The sequence below is a fragment of the Meriones unguiculatus genome, chromosome 1 (genome assembly GCF_030254825.1).
Source record: "Meriones unguiculatus strain TT.TT164.6M chromosome 1, Bangor_MerUng_6.1, whole genome shotgun sequence".
Classification (NCBI taxonomy): Eukaryota; Metazoa; Chordata; class Mammalia; order Rodentia; family Muridae; genus Meriones; species Meriones unguiculatus.
Window position 1 is genome coordinate 131,591,552 of NC_083349.1, and position 27,768 is coordinate 131,619,319.

The 27,768-nt window shown below is 41.1% G+C and overlaps 1 long non-coding RNA gene across 1 annotated transcript; it reads left to right on the plus strand.

Annotated features, from left to right (window-relative positions):
- Nucleotides 1-27,711, plus strand: LOC110553766 (uncharacterized). The gene is made up of 4 exons (XR_002476732.2): nucleotides 1-110; nucleotides 20,912-21,017; nucleotides 25,409-25,508; nucleotides 27,275-27,711. It is a non-coding gene; the product is annotated as an uncharacterized LOC110553766 (long non-coding RNA).
- The last annotated feature ends 57 nt before the right edge of the window (nucleotides 27,712-27,768 follow it).

The window sequence follows — 27,768 nt, forward strand, 5'->3', positions numbered from 1 at the left end:
AAACTGCTTTGCTGAGCTGCACATAGATCATGTTACTTCCTATTTTATGAAAAACTTTAGTCATTTGGGCACTGTCCCTGACCCCTTGACGGTGTTGAAGAAGCTGAGTGGTGAGTCCCAGTGAGTGTTCACTTGGTCCTTTCTCTCCCTGTAACCTAACACTTGACTACTAGACCTGGGTTTGGCAGGTTGGTTGCTCCAGCCTGAGCTGCCAAGTCTGTATTTTGTAAAGGAGCAGAGAGATTTAGAATGCATAGCTATGGTGGTTGGTAGCAGGGGTCCACAAGGAGTGCATTCTGCCTGTGCTAGTGTTAGAAACAGACTCTGTTTGTCTAAGGTCTCCAGCTTCCATGCCTGTCTATCCTTCTCATTTTTTTTTCCTGAGGTCTAAGGACAGCTTAGACATTTGAGGCTGAATATCTCTTAGTTATTAAAGAAAACCACAGATTCCATCATTAATGAGAGGTGGATATTTGGCAAGCAAAAGGAAGCTGATAGCTGAAGCTGATGGTCATGTGTTTCTCATGGACATCAGGTATAATGTATCCACTGAAAGCATGGCCTTTCCAAAATTATGCTGCTGCCCAGAGAAGGATGAGAACATTGGAGGTAATGTGCTTCTTTTCTTGAAGGAAGGAAACAACAATCTTAAGCAAACAAACTATGAGCTCATGACTTGGATTGAAGCTAGGGACATTCAATAGCTGTGCAAAGGCTCATCTCTTTTAGCTGCAGTGCTCAGGAACTGAAAACCGGAAGCATTGCCTGAACCAAGACATCTCTCTGGTTCAATTCACAGCCTTGATGTGATTTGTGTGTGCTTAAAAGTAGGGAAATTTTACAATGGGGCTGAAACACACCATAAGGTAATGGGTCATCCTATGAACACATGCATAGCAAATGCCAAGAAGTCCCACAGAGAATGCTGATCAGGCCAAAAGCCCTTCAGAGGGTTTGTCTTTTTCTTTCTGAGCAGAAGAAATGAGGTCAGATCAGCTAAAAGGGCAAATCCACTTTCTCCTGATTTTAAGCAAACAAAACCAAAACAATAGCTGTACTCATGTACTCTTTGGCTCTTGACCAGCTACGTAGGCTGTATGTGGTACCTTTCCAGGCATCTACAATCTGGACAGGTAAGTCCAGGACACCTATGAGGAGACTTTCAGAACTGCAGCTCTTTTGACACATAACACCAAAACCCCTCACACTCTCAAAACCTACACTCTGATTTTATATATTAATGAAGGTCTCAGCAGCTTATTCAGAGCTACTTGGGACTTTCTGTGTGCCTAGTCTGGGTTTATGTCTAGATTCCCTATTTCCTTGCTGTGTAACCATTCAAATTGCTTTTCTCTTCACCTGGTCATCTTCTGTTAAGTGGGGATAACAATACCTCAGTGTCAAATGTTATCTTGCCCAAATAGTATATAGCATCATACTTGCTCAGGGTCATATGTCTCTTATTTTTGGCCAGTCTAAATAAACTTCCATGTTTGCTCTTGTATTTTCACACTTTCTAGAATGCCTACACATGTAAGAAAGCCTGGTGATTTCCAGACTTTCAATTGTATGAGTATCAGACTGGTTCTTAACAGAATTTTTCTACCCCTTTGCCCCTTATTTCCAGCAACCTGAATACGATGTTCCAGAGAGATGGGAAAGTGGCCAGGTCAGCTCTTTATCCCAGTCCATTCTCACCTGAACTGAATGACCTCTGCATCTCTTTGGTGTTTATCCCACTTGTTCTGCCCAAACATCTTCCTCTTAGGACACCGTGAACTATACAAGCAATTCAGACTCATTCTTAGCTTCAGCAATTAAAAAGGACAAGGACATTTTCAGAGAATGACCAGAAATTGAGGTCTGACTGCCTTTTGGTTTGAGGCAGTGGTTCTCAACCTTCTTAATGTTGGCCATTTAATATAGTTTCTCATGTTATAGTGACCCACCCCAACCATAAAATTATTTTCATTGCTTCTTCATAACTAATTTTGCTACTGTTGTGAGTCGTACTGTAAATACCTGTGCTTCCTGGTGGTCTTAGGTAACCTCTGTGAAAGGTCACTGGACCCCTTCCTCAAAAGAAGTTGACCTACAGTCAACTTCTTAGAACCAGTGCTAAGAACCAGTGCTTTAAGGGACTATTCCTGCTTTTGTCTTAAATAAACTATTGTTTCCATTTCTAACTTTTACCCACAGAAGTACATGCAAAACTATTAAATTATGTATATAAAAGAATCTTACATCAGAACACAATTAATAGTAGAGAAACATTATTCAAATGTCTGTGAATGAGGACCACTTAACTAAAGTGTGGCCTATTTCTACAGCAGGTTAATAACCAGCCATTAAAATGGCTCATAGTACACACACCCTCTAATGGAAACCCTAAAATGCATTCCCAGCCAGTAACAGCCATTTCTCAAGGGAACAACTTTAAATAAGAGAAAAGAACTTTTCACCTACTGCTAGAGTTCCATAACATCTGAGTTCTTCCAAGTATGTATTTCTGTCACAATAATTTCAAAAGCAAATGTTAAGTCACCACAACCTCTGCCTCGTACTTTATATAGTTTCAATATTTTGAATGCATAGTAAATGGATTCATATAAATCCATAGTAAATTGATTTTGTCATTACCATTAAGAATTCTGTTAGGGTCTCCCAGTGCTGTTTCAACAAACTTTCCTATTCGCATTCCAGCTAGCATTACCTCTGATCAGAGGCCAGCTATGAAAAATCCTTGTGGCAGGAGGATTTTACCTTGTGAGATACACATAGAGCAGTTGGAAGACAAGTGTTGGATAAAGAGCTAAAGACAAGCAATCCTCATCATGTTAATTTAAAGAGCATTTCACTTTAATTCATTCAAAAAGAATTTTACTATACCCCTACTCTAAGAGCTATTCTTGGAACTGGAAACACAGTAACTACCCCAACCATTATTCATGGCTTTGCTTTCTATAGTTTCAATTTTCCATAAATTCAACTGTGGTCCAAAATATATTAAATGGAAATTTTAATTTGTAAATTTACTGAATCCGTAAATTCTCCAAATTCATAAATTTTAAATTACACACTGCTCTGGATTGCATGATGAAATGTCACACCATCTGGCTCTAGACCAGCTAGGGTGTGAGTCACCCTAATTCAGTGCGTCCACACTGAGACACCACCTGCCTGTAAGTCACTTAGCTGACTTAACTGCCAGCGGTATCATGGTGCTTGTGTCCAAGAAGCTATCATGGAGTTACTAATTCTGTGTCATTTATCTGGCTTCATTTTGCCACACAAGCATTGAGTTACTTGACATCATCCCAAGAATGACAACTATAGCATCATAAGATATTTGCAATAGGCAAAGCATAGTCAGCTGCCATGAACAGTCCAATATCCCCATGCCTGGGAGTAAAACAAAAAAACGTATTCTTATAATACGTTGTTTTAAGAAACTAAAATTCCAGAATTCTGACTACATCTTCTATGTTTAAAAATGAGTGCTCTTCAGTCTCTAAGAGCAACAATCGATAAATGGGACCTCATGAAGCTGAAAAGCTTCTGTAAAGCAAAGGACACCATCATCAAAACAAAACAACAGCCTACAGACTGGGGAAGGATCTTCACCAACCCTATATCTGTCAGAGGGCTGATATCCAGAATATATAAAGAGCTAAAGAAATTAAAAAGCAGAAAATCAAGCAATCCAATTTAAAAATGGGGTACAGAGATAAACAGAATTCTCAGTAGAGGACTACAGAATGTCAGAGAAACACTTAAAGAAATGCTCAGTGTCCTTAGCCATCAGAGAGATGCAAATCAAAATGACTTAACAGCACACCTAAAAGCCCTAGAAAAAAAGCAGACACACCCGAAAGGAGTAGACATTGGAAATAATCAAACTCAGACTGAAATCAATGAATTAGAAACAAAGAAAACAATTCAAAGAATCAATGAGATCAAGAGCTGGTTCTTTGAAAAAAATCAACAAGATAGACAAACCCTTAGCCAAATTAACCAAAAGGCAGAGAGAAACTATTCAAATCATCAAAATCAAAAATAAAAAGGGGGATACAACAACAGACACTGAGGAAACCCAATCATTAGGTCTTACTACAAATGCCTATATGCCACAAAATTTGAAAATCTAAATGAAATGGACAATTTTCTTGATAGATTCCATTTACCAAATTAAATCAAGATCAGGTAAATATATTAAATAATCCTATATCCCACAAGGAAATAGAAACACTCATCAAAAGTCTCCCTTCCAAAAAAAAAGCCGAGGACCAGACAGTTTCAGTGCAGAATTCTACCAGACCTTCAAAGAAGAGCTAACTCCAATCCTCTTCAAACAAATTCGACAAAATAGAAACAGAAGGAACATTACCAAACTCATTCTATGAAGCTACAGTCACCTTGGTACCTAAACTACACAAAGACCCAACAAAAAGAGAGAGAGAGAGAGAGAGAGAGAGAGAGAGCTTCAGACCTATCTCTCTTGTGAACATTGATGCAAAGATACTCTATAAAATACTTGCAAACAGAATCCAAGAACACATAAAAGATATCATCCACATGACCAAGCAGGCTTCATCCCAAGCATACAGGGGTGGTTCAATATACGTAAATACATCAATGTAATCCACTATGTGAACAAACTGAAGGAGAGAAACCACGTGATCATCTCCTTAGATCCTGAAAAATCATTTGACAAAATCCAGCACCCATTCTTGTTTAAAGTCCTGGAGAGATCAAGGATACAAGGCACTTACCTAAACATGGTAAAGGCAATATACAGCAAGCCTCTAGCCAACATCAAACTCAATGTAGAGAAACTTAAATCAATCCCACTGAAATCAGGGACAAGGCAAGGCTGCCCACTTACTCCCTATCTCTTCAACATAGTACTTGAAGTGCTAGCTAGAGAAATAAGATGACAACTAAAGGAGATCAAGGCGATACAAATCAGAAGGTAAGAAGTCAAACTATCACTATTTTCAGATGATATGATAGTATATATGACTGACCCCCAAAATTCAACCAGAGAACTCCTTCAGCTGATAAACTCCTTCAGCAAAGTGGCTGGATAAAAAAAAAAAAAAAAAGATAAAAGAGCTGAGAAAGAAATTAGAGAAACTACACCCTTCACAACAGCCACAAATAACAGAAACTACCTTGGTGTGACTCTAACCAAGCAAGTAAATGACCTGTTTGAAAAAAAAAACTTCAAGTCTCTGAAGAAAGAAATTAAGAAGATATCAGAAGATGGAAAGATCTCCCATGTTCATGGATCAGTAAGATTAACATAGAGAAAATGGCCATCCAGCCAACAGCAATATACTGATTCAATGCAATTCCCATTAAATTACCAACGCAATTCTTTACAGACCTTGAAAGAACAATTCTCAACTTCATATGGAAAAAACGTATAAGTGGATATTAGACATATAATATAGGATGAACATACTAAAAATCTGTACATCTAAAGAAGCTAAGCAAGGAGGACCTTGGATAAGATGATCAATCCTCATTCAGAAAAGCAAAAGGGATAGACATCAGAAGATGAAGAAAACAGGGAACAGGACAGGAGCCTACCACAGACGGCCTTTGAAAGACTCTACCCAGCAAGGTATCAAAGCAGATGCTGAGACTCATAGCCAAACTTTGGGCAGAAGGCAGGGAATCTTATGAAAAAGGGGGGAGATAAAAAAAAAAAACTGGAGGGGACAGGAGCTCCACAAGGAGAGCAAGAGAATCAAAAAGTCTGGGCACAGGGGTCTTTTCTGAGACTAATACTCCAACCAAGGACTATGCATGGAGATAACCTAGAACCCCTGCTCAGATGTAGCCCATGGCAGCTCAGACTCCAAGTGGGTTATTAAAGGGAACAGGGGCTGTCTCTGACATAAACTCAGTGGCTGGTCTTTGATCACCTCCCCCTGAGGGGGGAACTGCCTTACCAGGCCACAGAGGAAGACAATGCAGCCAGTCCTGATGATAGGCCAGGATCAGATGGAAGAGGAGGAGGACCTCCCCTATCAGTGGACTGGGGGAAAAGACATCGGAAGAAATGAAGGAAGGGTAGAATTGGGAGGGAAGAAGGGAGGGGGAACAGCTGGGATACAAAGTGAATAAAGAAATAAAGTAGGTCTCAATGGAGGGGCTATAGAATTTAAGAAGTTACAACAAATATTATATATATATATATATATATATATATGAGTGTTATAAAATAGTAAGTTTCTGTGTAGCTTTTTCAAATATCCTTAGTGTTAGTTATCCTTCCCCCTACCCTCCCATCTGCCCTTTCCTCCCATCCTTCTTCCCACCTAGTCCTCCTTTCCATCATTCTCCTTTTCCCTCTTTATATCAATCAATTGTGTTCTGCTATCCTTCTTGCCTTAAGCTCTTTCTTCTCTTGCTCTACCAATGGCCTCTTCCTAGTTTCCTGGATTCTGAAGGTACTCCAATGTAAACACACACATCTAAAGATTCGATATTACAATACACATATGAGTGAGAACACATGACACTTGTCCTGGGTCTGGGTTACCTCACTCAGTATATTTTCCGTTGATTTACCTGCAAAAATTCTTATGTTTACTTTCTTTATAGCTAAATAAAAATCCATTGCATGTCAGTATTACATTTTCATTATAAATTCATGTATTGCTAGATATCTGAGTTGTTTTCATGTCCTAGCTATTTTAAACAGAGCGGTGATGAACATGAATGAGCATGTGCCTCTCATAGCAGAAAACAGTGCCCAGAATTGATACAGTGGGGTCATATGGTAGATCTATGTCTAGTTCTTTAGGAATAGATGTACTAATTTCTGTAGTGATTGCTCCAATTTGTCCTTCTATTAAAAGTTGATTAAGTGTCCTCTTTTCCCTACATCCTTGCCAGCATTTTGTATCTTTTGTTTTCTTAATCTTAGCCATTCTGACTGGGGTAAGATGAAATCTCAAAGCAGTTTTAATTTTCATTTCTTCGATGGCTGAAGACAATGAACACTTTTAAAGACGTTTTCTAGTCATTTTTTTCTTCTTTTGAGAACTCTGTTCAGTTCCGTATTCCAAGTTTTAAATGGAATGTTTGAGTTATTGATGTTTAGTATTTTTTAGTTCTTTATATATTCTGGGATTTATATATATATTATATAAATATATATTTTTATATATTGTGGGATGTAGAGATGGAAAGGTTATACTCTTGTTCTGTAGGCTGTCTCTTCAGTCAATTAGTATTTTCATTTGCAGTACAGAAGTCTTTTAATTTCATGAAATCCCACTTGTCTTTGAACAAAAGGATAGATCCCCTTTTCACATCCATTCTGTTAGTCTGTGGCTATTTATTAGTAAATTAAAGCCATTGAGATTGAGACATAAACAAGCAGTGTTATTGATTTCTGAAATTTGGGTGGTGGTTCTGTGTGTGTGTTTCCCTTTCTTAGATTTGCTGGTCTCAGATTATATCTTCCCTGTGTTTCATTGGGTGTAGTCAAGCTTTTTAGGTTGTTTTTTTTTTTTTTTCTAGTGCCTTCTGTAGGGCTGTATTTGTAGATGCATATTGTTTAAATTTCATTTTATCATGGAATGTCTTATTTTCTCTATCTATTGTAAATGAAAGTTTTCCTGGGTATAGTAGTCTAGGGTGGCATCTTTGGTCTTTTAGAATATGAAGCATATGTCCAGGTCCTTCTGGTTTTTAGAGTCTACATTGAGAAGTCAGGTATATTTCTAATATGTCTGTTTTTATGTGTTACTTGGTCGTTTTTCTTGGCAGTTTTTAATAGCCTTTGTTCTAAAGGTTTGGTATTTTTATTATTGTATGGTATAAGGACTTTCTTTTCTGGTGGAGTTTATTTGGTGTTCTGTATGCTTCTTGTACCTTGATAGAAATCTATTTCTTAAAGTTAGGACATTTTTCTTCTATGATTTTGTTGAAAATATTTTATGTGCCTTTGACCTGTATTTTTTCTCCTTTCTTTATTCCTATTATTCTTAGATTTGGTCTTTTTTATGCCATCCCAGATTTCCTGGACATTTTGTGTCAGGAATTTTTAGATTTTATTTAACTGGGGTAAACATTTCTTCAGTCTTGTCTTCAGTTTCTGAAATTCTCTTTTCATATTGTGTATTCTGTTAGTAAGGTTTGTCTCTGAGGTTCCTGGTCAAGTTCCCAAATTTTTCATTTCCAGATTTCCCTCAATTTGCATTTTCTTTGTTGAGTCTATTTCTAATTTCAGGCATTGGTCTTGAATGGTTTTGTTCTCTTTTATTCATTTTCTTCCACTGTTTGTGTTTTCATAAATTTCTTTAAAAGATTTACTCATTTTTCTTTTTAGGGACCTCTCATATTCATAAAGGCTATTTTAAGGGCTTTTGCTTGTGTATCCGTTGTGTTGCAATACACGGGGCCTGCTGTGGTAGGGTTGCTGGGCTCTAGTGGATACATGTCATCCTAGCTTTTAGTGATTGTGTTTCTCCATCTAGGAATCTGAAATTAGGAAGATTGTAATTCTAGGTGTTGATATCTGGTCTTGTCTTTGTTGAGTGTTTTGTTCCTTGATTTCTGTTATCCTCTCTGGTTCTCAGGAGAATCAAGTGACTATGTGTTGCCTACTAGGAAATTCTTCTGGAATCCTGATAAGTGTGGCCACTGGGAGTTCTAGGAGTTTCTGAGTATTGGGAGCTGACACATAGAAATGAGGATAGGCTGGGACTGAGGGAAGAAAGCATGGCATTCCGCCAGAATCTGCTTAGTCCCCTGGGAATGGGGGCAGAGAGTTAGGAAAGGCTCTGGTAGAAGGTCTGCTATAAAGCTGGGGATGAGGATGAAGTATTGGACTGGCATATTGGAGGAATGGAGAGAGGTGAAGATATGCAGTCAGCTTACTTGTATCCATAGTCAGAGTGGCCTATAGGTTTGAGGGAGTGCCTGCTGGAGTTGGGGACTGGAATCAAACAATAAGTAGGGGAAGAAAGGCTGGGGGCAGAGATCTGTATAATCCACTGGAGAAGGGGGCAGGGTATGGAAGAGAGGCTGCAGCAGGTGTTCCGCTGCAGAGCTGGGGATGAGACTGGAGGATTGGATTTGGAGGAGCAGAAAGAGAGGGGAAAATCTTCGGTTAACCTGCTTGCTTCCCTAGCGAGAGTGGCTTGTGGTTCCTAGGCACTGCCTGGTAGAGTTGGGGTTTGGAGTGGCTGATGGTTGTGTAGTGCCCAAAGTGCTGTTTTGAGCTTATGCCTATCTCCCACAGCTTTACTGTAAAAAACACTTTAGAGCTTATGCTTAACTCCCATTAGTTCCCATTTGGTTGTTGCTGCTGATCCTGGCAGTAGTCACTGGGAACTCTTATAGAAAATCCCTAATCGCACAGCTTTGTAGATTTACTCATAGGTGACTTTTAACCCTGATTGCCTGGGCTAAAACACAGCAATGGCAGTGGATACATTGGTTGCAGTCACAACAGTAAATCCGGTTGGATGACAGAGAACATTCACGTGTCCAGCATTAGCAGTTTCTTGGAGGCACTGATCAAGTTGAGTTGGGAACTCCAGAAGTAGCTGATAGAGTGATAAAATAATCCTGTTTCCCAAACAGTAATCAGCCACTTGTTCCAACATAAATTCCAGTTTGCCATCTTTTCTGGTATTCCTTTGTGTATGTGCGTGTGTGTGTGTGTGTGTGTGTGTGTGTGTGTGTGTGTGTGTGTAAGGCCATAGGTCAGAGGTAGGTGTCTTCCCCTGTCTTCTTCCACCTTTTTAATTAAAAAATAATCCATAAAATATACTCTGATTACAGCTTCCCCTCTTCCATCCACCTTATTTTTTGAAACAGCATCTTTCTTTTTATTTTTATTTTTTTGCATTTTGATATATGATAATTTTTTCTTTAAAATTTTTTCTTATCATTTATTCAATTTGTATCCCAGCTGTGACAGCATCTGTCAATGAACTGAAAGTTCATCTAATGGCTTGCCTGGCTGGCCGTGGAGTTCTAGGAGTCTGCCTGTCTCTACCCACTCAGTGCTAGTTACAAACATGTGCCACCACATCCAGCTTTGAAGTGGGTGCTGGGGAGCCAACTGAGCCATCTTCCAGTCCCCAGATCCTAATATTATTCCTTCTGATTTATCTAGTATATCGGTGATGAAGTCTACTATGTCTTTCATTAATTTATTGAGCTTTCCACTTCCAACTTTTTTCTTTGTTCTTTTGTTTCAGACTATCAGTTTTCTTGCTGGATTTCTCATTCACCTTGCTGGCTTTCTTGTTCAGATCATCTATCCTCTTTGAGGTCATTAATCTTTTTTTAATTTACTTTACCTCCCTATTGCATCTTGTTCTTCCTCCTCTCCTCCAGTCGCTCTCTCTCCTCTCCCTTCCCGCTCTATCCTCCATTCCTTTCTCCTTAGAAAGGGGGAGGCCATCCACAGATATCAACCTGCCTTGGCATATCAAGTAGCAGTAAGACTAGGAGCACCTGCAACACAAAGCAGCCCAGTTAGGGGAAAAGGACCAAAAGGCAGGCAACAGAGTCAGAGATAGGGTCCCACATGAAGACCAAGCTGCACAACTGTTACATATGTGGCAGTGGCCTAAGTCTGTCACGTACATGCTCTCTGTTTGGCAGTTGGGTCTCTGTGGGCCTCTATGAACACAGGTTATTTGGTTCTGTATGTTTTCTTGTGGAGTCCTTGATCTATCTGGCTCCTTCAATCCTTCCTTGTCCTCTTCCATAGGATTCTCCAAGCACCATCTAATATATAGCTATGGGTCTCTGCATCTGTTCCCATCAGTTCCTGGGTGAAGCCTCTCAGAGGACAGTTATGCTAGACACCTCTCTCATGGCATGGGTCTCGATCTGGCCCAGTCATCGGTTAGCCATTCTCTCAATTCCTGCTCCATCTTTACCCTTTCACATCTTGTAGGTAGGACAAATTGTGGGTCTAAGGTTTTGTGGCTAGATTGCTGTCTCAGTGTCTCTATTGGAAGTCTTTTCTGGTTACAGGAGCTGGCCATTTCAGTTTCCATATCTCTCATTGCTAGGAGACTTAGCTAGGGTCACCCTCATAGATTCCTGGGAGTTTCCACTGTTCTAGGTTTCTAGCTCCTACTAGAAATCCCCCACCCATTCCAGTTCTCTCTTCTTATGCTCTCTGATTTCACCAACTTAATCTCTCCATATAATTTGATGTTGGCTATCAGTTTGCTGCACATTGCCTTTATTGTGTTTAGATAATATGACTTATATTCCTTATCTAAAACTTTTATCATGAAGGTGTATTAGATTTCGTCAAAGGCTTTTTCAACATCTAATGAGATGATCATGTTTTGTTTTTTGTTTTGTTTTGTTTTGTTTTGTTTTTTCATTTCAGTTTGTTTAATGTTGGACTACATTGACTGATTTTTCTATGTTGAGCCATCCTTGCATCTCTGGGATGAAGCCTACATGATCATGATGGATGATGTTTATGATGTGTTCTTGGATTCGGTTTGCAAGTGTTTCATTATGAATTTTTGTATCAGTGTTCATAAGGGAGATCAGCCTGAAAGTCTCTTTCTTCATTGAGTCTTCTACGTGTTTAAGTGTCAGAGTGACTATGACCTCATAGAATGAATTCGGCAGCGTTTCTTTTGTTTCTATTTTGTGGACTAATTGGAGGAATATTGGTATTACCTCTTCTTTGAAAGTCTGGTAGAATTCTGCATAAAACCATCTGACCCTGGGCTTTTCTACTTGTTTGTTTGTTTGTTTGTTTGTTTGGGAGACTTTCAATGACTTTTTTTACCTCATGGGTTATAGGCCTATTTAAATTGTTTCCCTGATCTCGATTTAACATTGCTAAGTGGTATCTATCTACCATGAAAATGGACCATTTTGTTTAGATTTTCCAATTTTGTGGAGCACAGCTTTTTGAAGTAAGACAATGATTCTTTAGATTTCCTTCATTATTGCTAAGTCTCCTTTTTCATTTCTAATTTTGTTAATTTGGATATTGCATCTCTTTGCTTTAGTTAGCTTGGGTAAAGCTTTGTCTATCTTGTTAATTTTCTCAAGGAACCAACTCTTCGTTTAGTTGATTCTTTGTATTGTTCTCTCTTTTTTTCTATTTTATTGATTTCAGCCCTGGGTTTGATTATTTCCTGCTGTTTACTCCTATTGGGCATGTTTGCTTCTTTTTGTTCTAGAGTTTTCAAGTGTACTCTTAACTTATTAGTATGAGATCTCACTAATTTCTTTAAGAAGAAACTTAGTGATATGAACTTTTCTTTTTGGTGTTCTGTAAGCTTCTTGTACCTTTATAGGCACCTTTTTCTCTAGATTAGAAAAAAACTTCTATGATTTTATTGAAAATATTTCCTGGACATTTGAGCTATTAATCTTAGGTCTGGTCTTCTCATACTTTCCCAGATTTTCTAAATAATTTTTGTCAGCAACTTTTTAGATTTAACATTTTACTTGACTACTGTATCAATTTCTTCTGTCCTATCTTTGACACTTGAGATTCTCCCTCCTGTCTCTTGTATTCTGTTAGTGATGCTTGTGTCTGTAGTTCCTATTTGCTTGCCTAGTTTTCCATTTCTAGTATTCCCTCAGTTTGTGTTTTCTTTATTGCTTCTATTTTCATTTTCATGTCTTGGACAGTTTTATTCATTTCCTTCACCTGTTTAATTGTACTTTCCTGTACTTCTTTAAGGGATTTATTCATTTCCTCTTTAAAGACTTCTATCATCTTCATAAGCTTGGGTTTCAGGTCACTTTCTTGTGTCTCACCTGTGTTGGAATACCCAAGGCTTATTGTAGTAGATAGCTGGACTCTGATGGTGCCATGTTGCTTTTGGGCATCTGGGTTTTGCAGTTATTATAGGTTTTGATGACGATTTCTGAGTTTGTCTGTTTAGATGGATGGTCTTTCATGTTTTCCCCCTTGGTTTCTGTTTCCTCTCTGTCTCCTTGTCTGAGTGGTCTAGCTAGTGTTCAGGTCCAATAGACTGTCTCCCCTGGAGTTTTGAGTGCTTCCCTAGCCTCTGGGGTTTCTAGTCCCAGCATGGTCTAAGGGCCCTGGTGCCAGAGGGCCTCCAGAAAATCAAGCAGGGTTGTGGTCTGAAAATGGAGTTTAGGGAACGGAGTGCAGTTTAAGGCTGATGAGAGTGTTTTTAGGGGAGTCTTGCAGGCAAGGGCTTGGGCAGGGTTCTTTCCTGGTTGTCTCTGGTGCTGGCAGGTCTCCGGGAACGCAGGCCGAGCTGTGGCACAGTAAATGGAGCACATTGTATGGGGTGCAGTTTACCACTGTTGGGGGTTCTCTCAGAGGAGTTGACGGGCTTGTTAATCATTTCATAAACTAGAGTTTCAAATACTTTCTCATACATTTCAATGACCTCAGTAGCTTTGGACTTAGTTATTGAGTAGACATTTTAGGAGTCATGTTGACTCACTTTTATATGTTCCTTGTGTTTCTCAGCTTTAATTTGTGTATCCTTTGGCATGTATATCTCTTCTGGTGTTATTTGGAGGTCTTCTTAGTCTTCTTTTGAGGTCTCAGTCCCCAGTACCACTCAGAGAAAAGAAGGCAACACTACCAAAACTAGCCATTCAGGCTAGTGCTGTGTGCAGCCTGAAGACCAGTGTGGCCAAGGCTGGATATCCAGTTGTAGGCAGGCCTGCATTCCCTCTTTGTATTTCAGGAGCTACAGCTTGTTGCACTGAGATTTACAGCTGGCGAACCAGGACATTTCCCACTTGTTCTAAAAGCCACCAGTCTGTGACCCTGAAGATACCAGTCATCTAAGCTTAGAGGTGTCTCCTCAAGGCATCAAATGGAAAAGCAGCAAACAGACCACTGAGATCTATGCCAGATGGTGAAATAGGTAATCCCACACTCTGCCTTCTGCTCTTGGCACCTTCAAACCACGGCCAGTACAATACCACTTGCTGGAGAGAAAGGCTGTGGAGATCAGCTGTCGCAGCAGACTAGGACTCCGTATTCTCAGTCCTGTATAGCAGGAGATGATTTACATCAGGGAGGCCACTCTCTGTGAGCTATGAGCTGGGGGCTCTCAGTGTCCACTGTAATCCTTATCACAGAGAGAACACCTTGGGCACCTTCCTGCTGCTTAAGCTTCTCAGCTCATCTGCATAGCGCCCTTTTCCTCTCCAGAAATGTTGTGTTCCACCCAAGCATGTGACAGAGTGACCTCAGGCTCCTTGAGGTAAAATTATTTCTTGATTTTGGGTCACCAGAGTAGCCCAGTCTCAAACAATAGTCCATTTCTCCAGATGGTATTAGAGTACAACTGTCTGAAGTACCAGGACTGAGGAAATAGATTGCTTTCCCAATGTGGGCCTCCTACCACACAAAAGGGGTAAACCATGACGTACTCCAACTGGACTTGAGACTCCCATGAACTGTGGGTTGGACCTGTGGCTAGGACTGTCCTTTGGTTTCCTAGCTCCATTGATTTTTCTCCTGCCAGAAGACTGGTTATTTACTTCTTTTCTCCTGATCCCTTTCAAGCTGGGGTTTCTCCTGTTTTCTAATGCCTCAAAACACAGGTGCTTTCCTCTTTCTGACATCATTTTACCTCATAACTCTTATTTCAGGTCTTGCTTCCTACATGCTATGGCATGTTTTATTTTCACTTTGATTCAGTTCAAACTGCTTTGTTGTTTCCCCTTGTGACTTCACTTTTCTCTCCTTTGCTAGGCATTAATTAGCTTTCTAACATTCGGGGATCTCCCAGAGAGAACTGTGTTAATCTTTGACATATTGTCTTTAGCACACCATATATACTTAGTGACACGTTTGACCATTTGAAGCCTGTGAGGGCATTTTTTGGAGCTAGGACACCGAGTGACGTGAGCCTGTTGTTGGGTGGCATGTGGCTTAAAGGTCAGTGAGGTCACAGGGTGTTAATATTCCGTCAGGAATTCATGAGGTGTTGTTTGGTTCTGTCTTGTCTTCTGTTTTTAATGTTGGGATTTTATTGGGGTATTTATTGTTTATAAACAATATTTAGTGTTGGGGGTTAAATACAGGGCCCTGTGCAAACCAGACACATGCCCTGCTCCTGAGCTATAGCCCTTGACCCTCTGTCTGCTTTTCGTCAGGGGAACTTTGAATTCTCCTACTGTAGGTTTAGTTAATGGAACTCTTTCTGATCGTTTTTACTTTATATATTTTGAAACCCAATATTTATCTATAAAGCACCTGTGATTGCTATATTTTCTCCATGAACTGAAATTGTTCTTGTTATTAAAAACAAAGAAACACATCCCTTTGTTCCTAACACTAGCCTTTTCTTTACTGATAGTAACGAATCTCTACAGCTTAAATGAAACTTAGGTCAGTATTAATTGATACATATGTATTTTCACCTTTATCTCTAAACCTGTTTTTTTTTTATCTTATACTTAAAAGGTTTCCTCTTGCAGCGAAGAAATAAAACCTACTCTTTGTTTAATCCACCTGACACCTCAGTCTTTGATTAGAATAGTTAAAGCATTTATACTTAGCATGACCATTAATATGATTGATTTCAAAACTGTCAACTTACTTCTTAGTTAATAATTTAATCAATGATTCCACTTCCACGGAAATCTACTTGTTAATTTTTTCAAATTTTCTGTATTTTTTTTATAATTGCATGTTTGTGATAGGCTTTACAAAGTCATTTTTATTCATCTATATAATGTGTGAATCACTCCTGTAACACTGTCTCTTCCCCTCCCCTTCCTCCTCTTGATAGTCTTCTTCCTAAATTTCCTAGTCCTCTATTTCATGTCGTGTGTGTGTGTGTGTGTGTGTGTGTGTGTGTGTGTAAGAGAGAGAGATTCATTTTTCTTTATCCGTCTACCTGTTGGACACCAGCTGGTTCCATAACTTGGCCTAACATGAAGAGTGTGTGTCTCTGTCATAAACTGCATTAGACTCCTTGCTCATATTCCTGGTAGTGGTACAGCTAGATCATATAGTACTTTTGGCTTCAGTTTTTTGATGAAATAACACACACACACACACACACACACACACACACACACACACCCTAACCAGCATTTGTCATTCTTTGTTTTTTTTAAAACAGAAGTTTACTGTTCTATTTGTGTCCTTTGCTGACTGACTATAATTACTTCTCTTCATTTCTGTTATTTAAGGATCTATAGTCCAAGTGTGGTTTCCTGGTGTCTACAATTGGCAGTTGCTTTAATTTCTCATAGACTGGGTGACTTCCTGGAAAGGACCCGCAGTGAGGTACTGTTGGCTGGACACATGTACAGCTACCGTATATCTGAAAAAGCCTTTACTCTGCACTTTCAAACTTATTTTTGAAATACAGAAATTTAACTTACTGAGGTATTTTTCTTTCAGTGCTTTAAAAATACCTCCCTGCCATCTTCTCTTTTGCATTATTTCCAGTAAGAAGTCTGATGCCTTCCTTATTGTGTTCTGTAAACATTTAATCTTTAATCTTCACGCTTTTCTCTCTTCATCACTAGGTTTAGCAGTTTGATTTTTTGAAGTTCCTTGATGCAAGTTTCTTCATATTTCTGACTGATGATCATATATCCTGTATGCTGTATCCATGAGTTATTTAGTTTTTATAAAAATCTGAAAATACATAGCCTTATTTCCTTAAAGACCCTTTCTAGTCTGTGTACTTAGGTAATTTGGGACTTCAAATTCGATTTTTTTTCATCCTCTTAGAATGTCATGTGCCACTGTTTATTGTTTTGCAACTCTTTGTTTTTTTCTTTTTGGATAATTTAGATAAGTGTCTTCAAGCTACCCTCTTCTTCTGTTAAAAGCTAATCTGCTTTTAATCCCATCCAGTTCACTTTTTATCTCATACATTGCCATTTTGTCCTTTTAGCCACATTTGTGTCTTTTTTGGTCTCCTGGTCCCTACCAAACATGTGGGACTTTCCTTTATCTCCTTAATTTCACACTATACAGCCAAAATGATGGTTTTAATGTCCCTATTACCAATTCTATCATTGGTCCATATAGGTTGCTTTCTACCCAGTTATAGTTTTATCATGCTCCCGAAAAACAAGACATGTTTTTCTGCTTTTCCATGTGTCTGATATGGCCGAGAAACATAGTTTTACTATGTAGCCCTGGCCAGGCAGATACTCACTTTGAATGCATAGAGATCTGCCTGTCTCTGCCTCCCTGGTGGTGGGGTTAAATGTTATGCCACTATGCCAGGCATGGTTGAAAAAAAAATTTTTAAATCCTAATGACTTATGCTCTTTTATAATTCCCTAGCCTTGATAAGAGGCTATCATTTTCATAATTATGGTCCATTAGCTGTCTTTAGGGAAATGAATTAAAGTCCCATATCAATTGAATTACTCAGGAGAAGAAATTCCCCTTGGTGAAAGGATGTAGTCATATGATTTTTTTTTAACTTGGAGGTTAATTGATGTGAACAGGGAAGTCAGAGGAATGTGTTTCTGAATGTCTCAAAGAAGACACTACCTCTAAAAGGTCCAGAGTACAAGGAAATGAGTCTTCCAAAAATTTCATGACCTTCTAAAAGGACCCTAAAGATCATACAGGACAACAGCTCCGGCTAACCCCATGATTCCAACCCCATGAGATCATTAGAAGGAAAGATAATTGGACCTTGTAGGGACTTCTGGCCTACAGAACTATGCAGTGATGATACTCGTTCCCTTAAGCCACCATCTGAGACAGTCTGGGCTTCTGTAACTAACTATCAGAGACTGAGTAGGTTATAAACTACACAAACTGATCTCTCACAGCTCTGAGGATAGAAGGCCTAAGATCAGAGGGCCTTCTTGGTTAGGATTTGGGAAGCTTTTTTCCTGTTTACAGACTGCCAATTTCCAATGGTATTTGCACGTGGTGGAATGAGAGTGGCAAAGTGCCCAGGGTCTCTTTTAGACAGGAACAAGCAGCTGGGTTCTGCTGGCTTCCGCTTTCCTGACCCAATGCCTGAAAACTCTAGACAGTAAGCTGGGCAGCCGTTCAGCTTATTTCATTCATTCCTACGTCCTTTATTACCTGACTTTTTTTTTCAAGTTTATTTATTTTTTATTTTTTTTTCCATAATTTTATTTTTCTCATTAGTTACATTTTGTTAATTCTGTATCCCAGCTGTATCCCTCATTCCCTCCCCAATCCCACCCTCCCTCCCTCATCTCCTCCCTGCCCCTTTCCAAGTCCACTAATAGGGGAGGACCTCCTCCCCTTTCATATGACTCGCTTTTGTCAGATTACCTGACTTTTTATATGAACTTGATATTCCTACATTTATTCTTGACTTTTAGTTGTTTAAGGAAAGAAGATAAAGCCAGACTCGGTTACTCCATCTTTCCAAAACTGACTCTATTTCTTTGCGTTCTCTTTTAGTCATTGCAGTACAAGTGCATTATAAATCCTCACTTTTTTAGTCTACTTATATTTAATATTGTATCCCTCAGCATAAAATACAGAAGCCCAGAAGCCCTCTGTTATGAACATTAGCACCATTATTTTTATTATTCCACCTGCCTTTGTTATATCATGCAAGTTTCACTATCATTTTAGAGCTGTGATTCATATAAAAGAATTACACAGAAATATCAAAGAAAATATTCTTTTTTCGCTGGCTTTCTAAAATTTTTTTTAATGGGAATGTGATGATAATCTAGTATATTTTGTCTTGCCTGCAGCCTCAGGAACATCCTTTGGCATTCTGACAGTGAGGAATACTGTCAGTTTTGGGGGTGTTTTGTTTTGTTGTCTGAAAACACCTTTCTTTATCATCATTCTCAAAGGATATTTTCTCTTTATATAGAATCTGGGTTGATAGATTCTCTCATTACTTTAAGAATTTTTTTAACTTCTCGTTATTTTGTTTTGAGATGGTTTCATGTGGCCCATGCTGCACTCTTCACATAGCTGAGATGTGACAGGCAGGGTTGGCCACGTATAGCATGTAAATCAGATGCAGTTCAAGGCCTGTGCCATGCTACCAATCCGCTGGCGGGGGTCCTTTTACTCCACCTAGACAGAACTACCGACAGGCAGGAGCTCTTCCGGTGCTATCCCTGGGCAGCTTTCATATTCCTTTGTATCTGATAACCGGAAGTAGAGGCAGCAGACCCGTTGGGACAGCAGCAGGTGGTCCCTCTAGTGTGACAGCTTTGGTGCAGGTCTTGGCTGCTAAAACTCTTAGCCCTTCAAGTGCCACAGCTCTTGCTTAGATCTTTGCAAAAGGACTGTTAGCTCTACAAATGTAACAACCCCTGTGTAGATCTTGGCTGAGGATTCTCAGCCCTTGATGATAACTGGAAACGCAGCTTTGGGGCTTGGGTATTCAGCCTTCCTCTAGTGTCCGCTACTGCAGTTGCCACCGCTGCCATGCTTCTTGCTGCTTCTACTGAGGCTCCCGCTGTCCACTGCCAGGCTGGCAGCTCCCCCCTCTTCTGCAACCATCCATACAGCTCGGCCTGCAGACCGCACTTATCAAAGCCACCAGCTATTCCAGTAGCTCTGCTTCTGTTTCCTGCTGGTTGTCGGAGTTCCACAGTTTCCACGGCTGCAGCCCTGCCACAGTAGCTAGCGGTTCTCACAGTTCTACGTCACCTCCTTTGCTGCCCTTAGAGCAGCTGACTGATCTCTCTCTCTCTGCTACTATCCTCCACGTCAATGCCGACTCCCGGCTGTCTCTGATGGTCCCGCTTCTTATTTGATGTTATCACCTCAGCCTGCTCCTCTAAAAGTAGGCCAGAGAAGACCCCTCAAGAGAAGCTCTTTGGGGACTGATTTGGAAAAGAAGGTGGAAGGGGACAAGAGACAGTAATGAGAGATAAATACGATTTTTTTTTAAGTGCATTATATGCATACATGAAAATATCACAGTGAAAACCATATATATTTGTATATAATTCATATATGCTAATAAAGACCTTTGGTTAAAGATGCTATAACACTTTGTAGGTAAATACCACTCTACCTAACCTTGCATAAAACCTCTAGCACTTGTAACTATTGGGTCTCTGTAGCTATTGGACCCAAATTCACGAAACCAGAAGAAAGTCCTCCAGCCTGCTCACCAGCTGAACTGTCTGCCTATATCATCAGAAAGGGGCATTTGCGACAATCATAGCATAGCGCTTGTGGCAGATCTCAGGCAAGGGAAGCATATCCCTAGTCACACATGAACAGAGGACATTTTAATGTACCATGGTGTAGGTAAGCACAGTAGGGAACGATCCACCTGTCTAGAGTACAGGTGACATGTAAGAGGAGAGGGAAGGGGTCTTATTTTTGATAAGGTGATCTGAAGTATAAATGCCAGGTGGAAGTCTAAAATGCCAGGATAAAACCTTTGGGTTTTATTTGATTAAGAAATAGCTGTAAAGGTTTTTCTGAGCAGTCAGGCGACGTAAGTAAAGAATGCTGGGTGACTAATATGAAGCCCTTCCTTTAATATGTACGTTATAAGCTACCTGCAGGAAGAATGTGGTGTTGAACAGGATTTGTATTTGAACTAACTATAAGCAACCCATATGTTGGGGGGGGGAGTTATATCCATAGACCTAACCAAGTATGGGTCAAAAAATATTGAAAGAAAGCTTTGTGTCTGCCTGAATATATACAGACCTTTTTATGTGAACTATTTATATTGCATTTTCATTTGAGACTGTATAAGCAATTACACAGTGGTTCCAGGTATTTGAATAGGTAGGCTATATGCACACACTATGGCATTTTGTGTAAGGGACTTGGACATCCATGATGTGTTGTATCTGTAGGTAGGCCGTAGGCACCAAGGAATGATGGCAGATTCTTCCATTATTTCCAGTCACTGGCAACCCATACTTGGAAGACAGCTGGCAGCTATGTGTATTTCCTGTGTCACTAGCAGAACTTTTTCATCTGCCTTAGGACAGACGGGAAGCATCACAGAAGCAGGGAGAGAATGAGACCCACAGGTGGCAGCATCTTCAGGCTCAGACAGAATCTCACTGTTGGCTCAGAATTCCATGCAGAGGTTTGTAAAAACTTTTTTGCAGTGTTCTCTGTAGTCAAAATAAATAATAATAATACATTTTTAAAACAGCTATGAAACCTAAGCACCAGGAAAACAAAAACCATTCTCCCATGACATTGCCTGAAGTAACCTTGGATCAAAAGCCTGTTTCTTGGGATGTTGGGCCCCTCTGCTGTCTGGTTCTGGCTTTTACGTAGCCAAATTTTACAAAGCCAGCTCTGGCTGATATTTCACCATGCCTCAGGGCTACCCCTTTGGAAGAAGAAACTTTGCTTAATGGTATTTAAAATATATGCCTACGAAATGTTAGCGTGGAGCATAAACAATGCAGCAGAGGTAGGTACAAGAGTGCACCCATGCCCTGTGCCCAATGCCCCTCGGAGAAAGATGAAGTTAGCATGACAGAACAGCAGACAAGCACAGATATCAGCAATGAGAAAAGTAGGGATTTGGTCTCAAGCTCCCAAAATACCAGAACAAAGAAGGGGATGGCTATGAAATCCCAGAAGCTGCTACAATTGAGCCGTGTGTGGTAGGACACGGCTATAATCCCAGTGCTCAGGATTCCGCTGAGGAGGAACACCCCTGAGTTTAAGGGGGACCTGAGCTGGACAGCAAAACCCTGTCTCAAAACAAAACAGAAAATGATAAAGTTGATGAATTTTAAAATATTGTTTTAGGCAGGCTGGGTGGGAGAGAGCCTGAGACAAGACAACGCTTGAACCCCTGCCTCAGGCCAAGCACCCCAAGTGGGAAATGAGCCTGAGACAACCACCAATCTGTCTCTGCACAGGCCCAGGCAGGCAGACCACACCTGAGATGACCCTTGCCTGGTGCCATATTGCATAGACAGAGCATAGCACTCCTGAGACTACTCCTGAGATGACCCCAGACATCCAGAGACTCCAGACAAGAGGGGCAAGTAAGCAGTGGGAAAATGGAAGAGGAAGAGAAACAGAAGGATGTGGGCGCAATGAAGAGGGGCAGAACTGGAGACTCGAGGGTAGTGAGGAACAGTGATGTGAGTAGTCGGTGACGCCATCTGGGACCATGGTGGAGTCTTGGCCTGGGCTGCCACCAGGGCCACATCTGGGTCTGTGGCTACGAAGCAGCAGGGCTCTGTTACCACCAAAGGCCAGGAGGCTGTCCTTCATCTGGCCTGCCACCTGGGGACATATGGATGTCTGAGGGCTGTACAGAATGGACGACCCCCAAGAAGCAGAGTAGAGCTGGCCCTGGTTGTGGGAGTTGCAGTTGAGCCAATTCCAGTGGTATGAGCTTGGAAGAGCTGGCTCTGCCAGGTGTTTCCCATGTGGTAGCATGGATGAGGGAAAGATATCCTCCTCCTCACCCTCCCCTCTTGCCACCTGCAGCAGGCAGAAGACCTGGCCCTGGGGTCATAAAAGCAGGAGAGCTGACCCTGTTCCTCACCTGCTGCAGCACTCAGGAGGGTGGGCACTGCCCCTCATGTGAGCAGCACAGTAAAGCTGACTCAGGTGGTAGTGAGCTGGCCCTCAGAGCATGAGCATGAGGAAGCTGGCTCTGCCATGTGTCTGCTATGCAGTGGTGTAGGCAAGGGAGAGATGCCCCCTTCTTACCCCTTGCCACCTAGGGCAGGAAGGAGAGATGGCCCTGAGGTCATCAGAGTGGGAGAGCTGGCCCTGCCCCTCACCTTCTGCAGCACTCAAGAGAGCAGGCCCTGCACCTCAGCTGCTGCAGGCCCTGCACCTTACCTAGCTAGCACATAGAGCTGACCCTGGTGGCATGGGATAGGTGAGTTGGCCCTAGGGTGTGAGCATGGGAAAGCTGGGTCTGCCCTTTGCTGGCTAAGGTATTGAATGGGCCAGCCAAGGCAGGGCAGGAGAGCTCGCCCCAGTGGTGTGGGTGTAGGGGAGCTGTTGGGCTGACCAGATCAGATACCTTTCAAGCTTTGGGTTTGGCTCACCCTAACATCTATCTCATAGATGAACTGCTGGAACACATGATGGGGCCAGTCCTACAGATCCAAAACTACAGGACCTCCATGGCACAGGGTGACAACAGGATATCAGAGAGAAGTCCCAGTGAGGGTCCAGTACTGATAGTGTAGCAGAAGCCAGACCAATGACTCATTGCAATGAATGTTTGCCAGCAAATAACTGTAAACAAAAAGGTATACTGTGGGGGGCACTGTGACACCCTATAGCTTCCATGTGATTTTTAAAAAATTTTGGGGGGAGAGGTTGCAAGGGTGGAGGGTGGGTACAAGGGGATGGGGAAATGAGTGGGATTGGGATACATGGTATGTAATTCATGAAGAGCCAATAAAAAGTTTTAAAAATTGTTTTACTAGGGTAAATGGCTTGTTTCAAGCTAAAACTCTTGAGAAATATCAAGGATACTGAAGGAATTCTGAGGGAAAACCAGGCTTGGCAACACCCACCTCTAATCTCAGCACTTAGGAGTCTGAGTCCAGAGAATGTTGAGTTCAAGGCCAGCTTGGCCTGTGTTGCAAGACTCTTGTTTCAAAACAGAAATTAGAAATCATGAAGGAAAACTCTAAGGATTTGTGGGCAGGCAATGAAACTGCAACAAGTTATAAAGAGAAAAGAGGAAAATATAGCTGCCTTGCCCCTAATTTCCAAGGCTCGCTTCTGAAGAACTGCCCCACTCTACTTTCAGATGAAGCATTTCTCTGTCTGAGGTCACAAGCTGACCCCATGAAGAAACTCAGCAACTTTAATTTATGTTCCAGCCACAGCCACAGTCATGTGAAAGCATGAGGTCAAATGGTTTACTTAACTGAATAATAGAATTGATGCTTGCTCCTTCAGAGGTATAAGAAAATAGGAAAGGGGTCATACAATGCTTTGTATGTATCACCAATGACTTTCCAGGAAGATTACATTAATAAAGGAGACAGTACTATTGTTCCTGCCCAGCCCATGCTCCCTTGAAGTGTATTCAATAAGCTATTTTTCAACAAAGAAGTAATTATTTACATGAATTAAGAAATTAAACTGGGGATGGCTCAGAGGTTGAGAGCACTCGCTGCTCCTCCAGAGGACCTGGTTTTCAATTCCAGACATCTACATGGCAGCTCACAACTGTCTGTAAGGCTAATTGTAGGGGATCTGATAGACATACTCACAGGCAAAACACCAATGCACAGAAAATAAAAATATTTTTTTAAAAATCCTTTTATAAAAGAAAAAGAAATTTAACTGTTTCTAGAAAGAAATATGACAAATTTGAAGTCATAGGTTTTGACTTCTTTGCCTTAGCCACTCAATAACTAAGAAAAGAGAATCAATATAAGAAAATGAGGAGGACAGAGCAAGGCACAGTGGCTAAGAGTACCTACTGTGCTTTCTCAGGACTGGGGTTGGGTCTTCAGCACCCACAAAGCAGTTCACCACCACCTGTAGTTACAAGAGATCCTCTCATCCTCTCACAGCCTTTTGTAAGTACAATTCCAGTGCCCTCTTCTGGCCTCTGCAGGCTCTGCACACATGCAGTGCACTTAAACTCACAGAAGCACACACGCACACAGAAAGATAATAGGTTCGGGGTTACAGTGATGGCTCAGCAGTTAAAAGTACATTCTACTCTTGCAGAGGACTCAGGTTTGATTCCAGACACCTATGCTGGCTGGCTCACAACTGTCTATGTTTCATATATTTGATCACTCTGTGAACCCAAGACTGTTTATTTACTGGGAAAACCTGTTTTTAGTTGTGGTGTGGCTCAGCCTTAGCACACACCTCTAATACAAGAGCTTTCTGCCTGAACAGTGTAAGCAAGATTATTTAATCTAAATAAAATCAACCATAGGTCAAGAGGTGGAGCAAGCAACCAGTTGACAGGAAGTGAACACAGGATTATTAAGAAAAAGGAAAGCAGAGAGGAAGAGGAAATCAGGAGGAAGGAAAGAGATATACAGGAAGTAGGAGGGAGGGACATTCAGTTTGCAGGAGGTTGTTTGAGATGGCATGGGAAAAGAGGTTGTCTTCTGGGATGTCAGCTGAGAAGGAAGGATAGCTAGGTGTTTGCTCTAATTTCTCTGCCTCTCTTAGCTCGCAGGCTTTCACCCCAGCATCTGGCTCCTGAGTCTTTATTGGCAAAATTGAACAATTGAGATTTTGTTAAAAACAACTTGTCTCTAACTCCAGTTCCAGGGGATCCAATGGCTCTGTCTTCTGCAGACACTGGCATTCATGTGCACATTCATAGGCAAACACCCATACACATGATTAAATAAAAGTAAATATCTTAATATAATAAACCTTTTTTAAACTTTTTTTTTACCTTTCTGGGAGAAGGTCCCGTATTAACCTTAATTCTGATAGCATTCACATTGACAGGTAATTATCAATTCTCAAGCTTCCTATGAATTTTTTTTTCTTAAATAGAAATTACTGCCATCCTGCCATCACCAGACTGAAGGCAGCAAGCACAGCTGATGGCTGAACACCCAGGATTGGTTCACTCAGCCCCTACCATCTACTGCTGGTAAGTGATCAGTCTCTCAGAGAAATGAGACTCAGAGATAAAGGAGACGATTCTATCAGCTGATACTCTACATGCATACCCACAAGCAAAACTGCCCCTTCTGCCTTCTACCCATCTATTCTAAACTTATTAATCAGGCCTCCCTTCAGCTGTACAGCAATGCTAGGGAAATACAGACTCTATAAATTGTTGCTGCCTGGCCAGGGACAAATACCTCACCAGAAATGAGACCAGTTCTCATAATTTTCAATCTTTGTTTATATTTTGCATTTGGAAAAAAAAAAAAAAACACTCCAAGCAGGCTCCACATTTTTCTCTCCCTCAGGTTCATAGGATGTGAAATAAAGTGGTTTATTCTGATCTCTCTGGTTCCCTCAAGACACACTGATGCTGAAAGGTGATGCATATATGTATATGTGGGTGTATGTATGTGTGTGTACACACACACACAGTCACAGGGGCTTTTTGGGCAGAAGAGATGGCTCAGCAGTACTATTCTTGCAAAGGAGCATGTTTGATTCCCAGCACCCCTGTGGGGCTGCTCACAGCCATCTGAAACTCCATCTCCAGGGGATCAAGCTGCCTCCAGAGTCAGCTGCATTCATGTGTGCACAGCCACACACAAGCACACTACTAAAAATAATATAACTGTGAATGTTATGGAAAGAAGGTACCTGTTCTGAAGACTGTGGTGTAAGAACCCTGCTTGAGTTCCCAGCTTGCGTGATCTGCCCTGCAGATTTTCAACTCAAACTTGCAACATCAACTCTCACCTAAATTTTTAGTTCACTGCTCTGCCCTACGGAATTTGGACTTGTTAACCTCTGTCGTCATATGTGCCAACTCCTCAAACCCCCTTTCACTGTCTCACTCCTTCTCATGTGTATAATGTAGTATGATTCTCTGCTTTGTCGAATGTCACGGAATCAAAAAGCTCCCAACAGTTCTGCACAAAAGAAATCATTTTCTTCTGGGAAATACTTAAGTCACAAATATGATCAGAGTTGCATTTTCTTTTTTCTTTTTTTGCAATAGTAAGAGAGCTTTATTATAAGAGCAGTCGAACTCAGGACCCAAGTCTCACTGGTGCAGCAGTAGAGAAGTGGGACCCCGAGCTCTGAGTGAACAGGATTTTGAAGGGGAAAGTCTGTGAGCAGGGGTTTCCATGGCAGCAAGCAGGAGGGCACAAGCCTTGGCCTTACAGAATTGGGTGAAGTTTAGCAGGGTGGGGTGACCTTTTCTGAGGCACACAATCACAATGGGGAAGTTAAGGGGAAATGGCTTAGTCACAGAAGTTTTTTTGTTTTTGTTTTTTAGTGTTTTTTTGTTTTGTTTTGTTTTTGCCAGAGCCGCTGGCAGAGTCAAACAGTACCTGGGTAGGGAGTGAGGATTAAAATAATTAAAACAAATCACAAAACACACGGGATCGGCTTGGTTTGAGAGGGCTGTCAGTATGACTGAAGCAGCATGGGTTTACCCGGGGTTCATATTTTTATAGGAAAAACAAAAATAAGTCACATCAATACAAAAAGAAAAGGTTAATGGAAACGCCTAACTTCTTTTCAGAAACTACTTTCCTATAGGGGATATAGTCCTTTTCTAAATTCCCTAAATCCAAGGTCACACAGACAAGCTTTTAAGGAATTTGGAACTAGCTTTTGAGGAATTTGGCGACACTTCCTCTCCTCTCTGTCAAGGTGAAGGCCAAGGTGAAAATGTAACAAAGCAGCTCGCCACTTTTTTTTTTTTTTTTTTTTTTGAGACAGGGTTTCAGAGTTGCATTTTTAAAAGAGTGAAAACCTCTATCTACCAGAAAGGACAGATGCCGTGGGGAACAGCGTCAGATCTACAGGCCCCACCTAGTAACCCTCAGAGCTGGGCGCTACCACTGTCGCTCCTCTGCGTCTTTGACTCGGGGTTACACCGGTTTCCAAGAAAAGCGTGGCCAGTGTGAATCACTGGACTCCAGACGGCTGGGTGTTTCATAGAAGGCAAGAGAGGCGGCGGCAGCTATGGCCAGAGGCTCTCCCAGGTAACAGCCGCCTGTCTCATCTCTGCCCTTGTCTTCTCTCAGACCACCCGCCTCCTGGTATTCCCTCCCCTCGCCACGCACCTCAGCCTGAAGCTCCTTCTTGTTATCAGTAGGTTCAGTCATCTAGAGAGAGCCAGGTGTGAGTTTTGGGCCAAAGTCTAAATTCCTTGAGATGCAGACTGGAGCTCATATTCAGCCCGGGGCTAATCAACCGAGGCCAAAGCATAA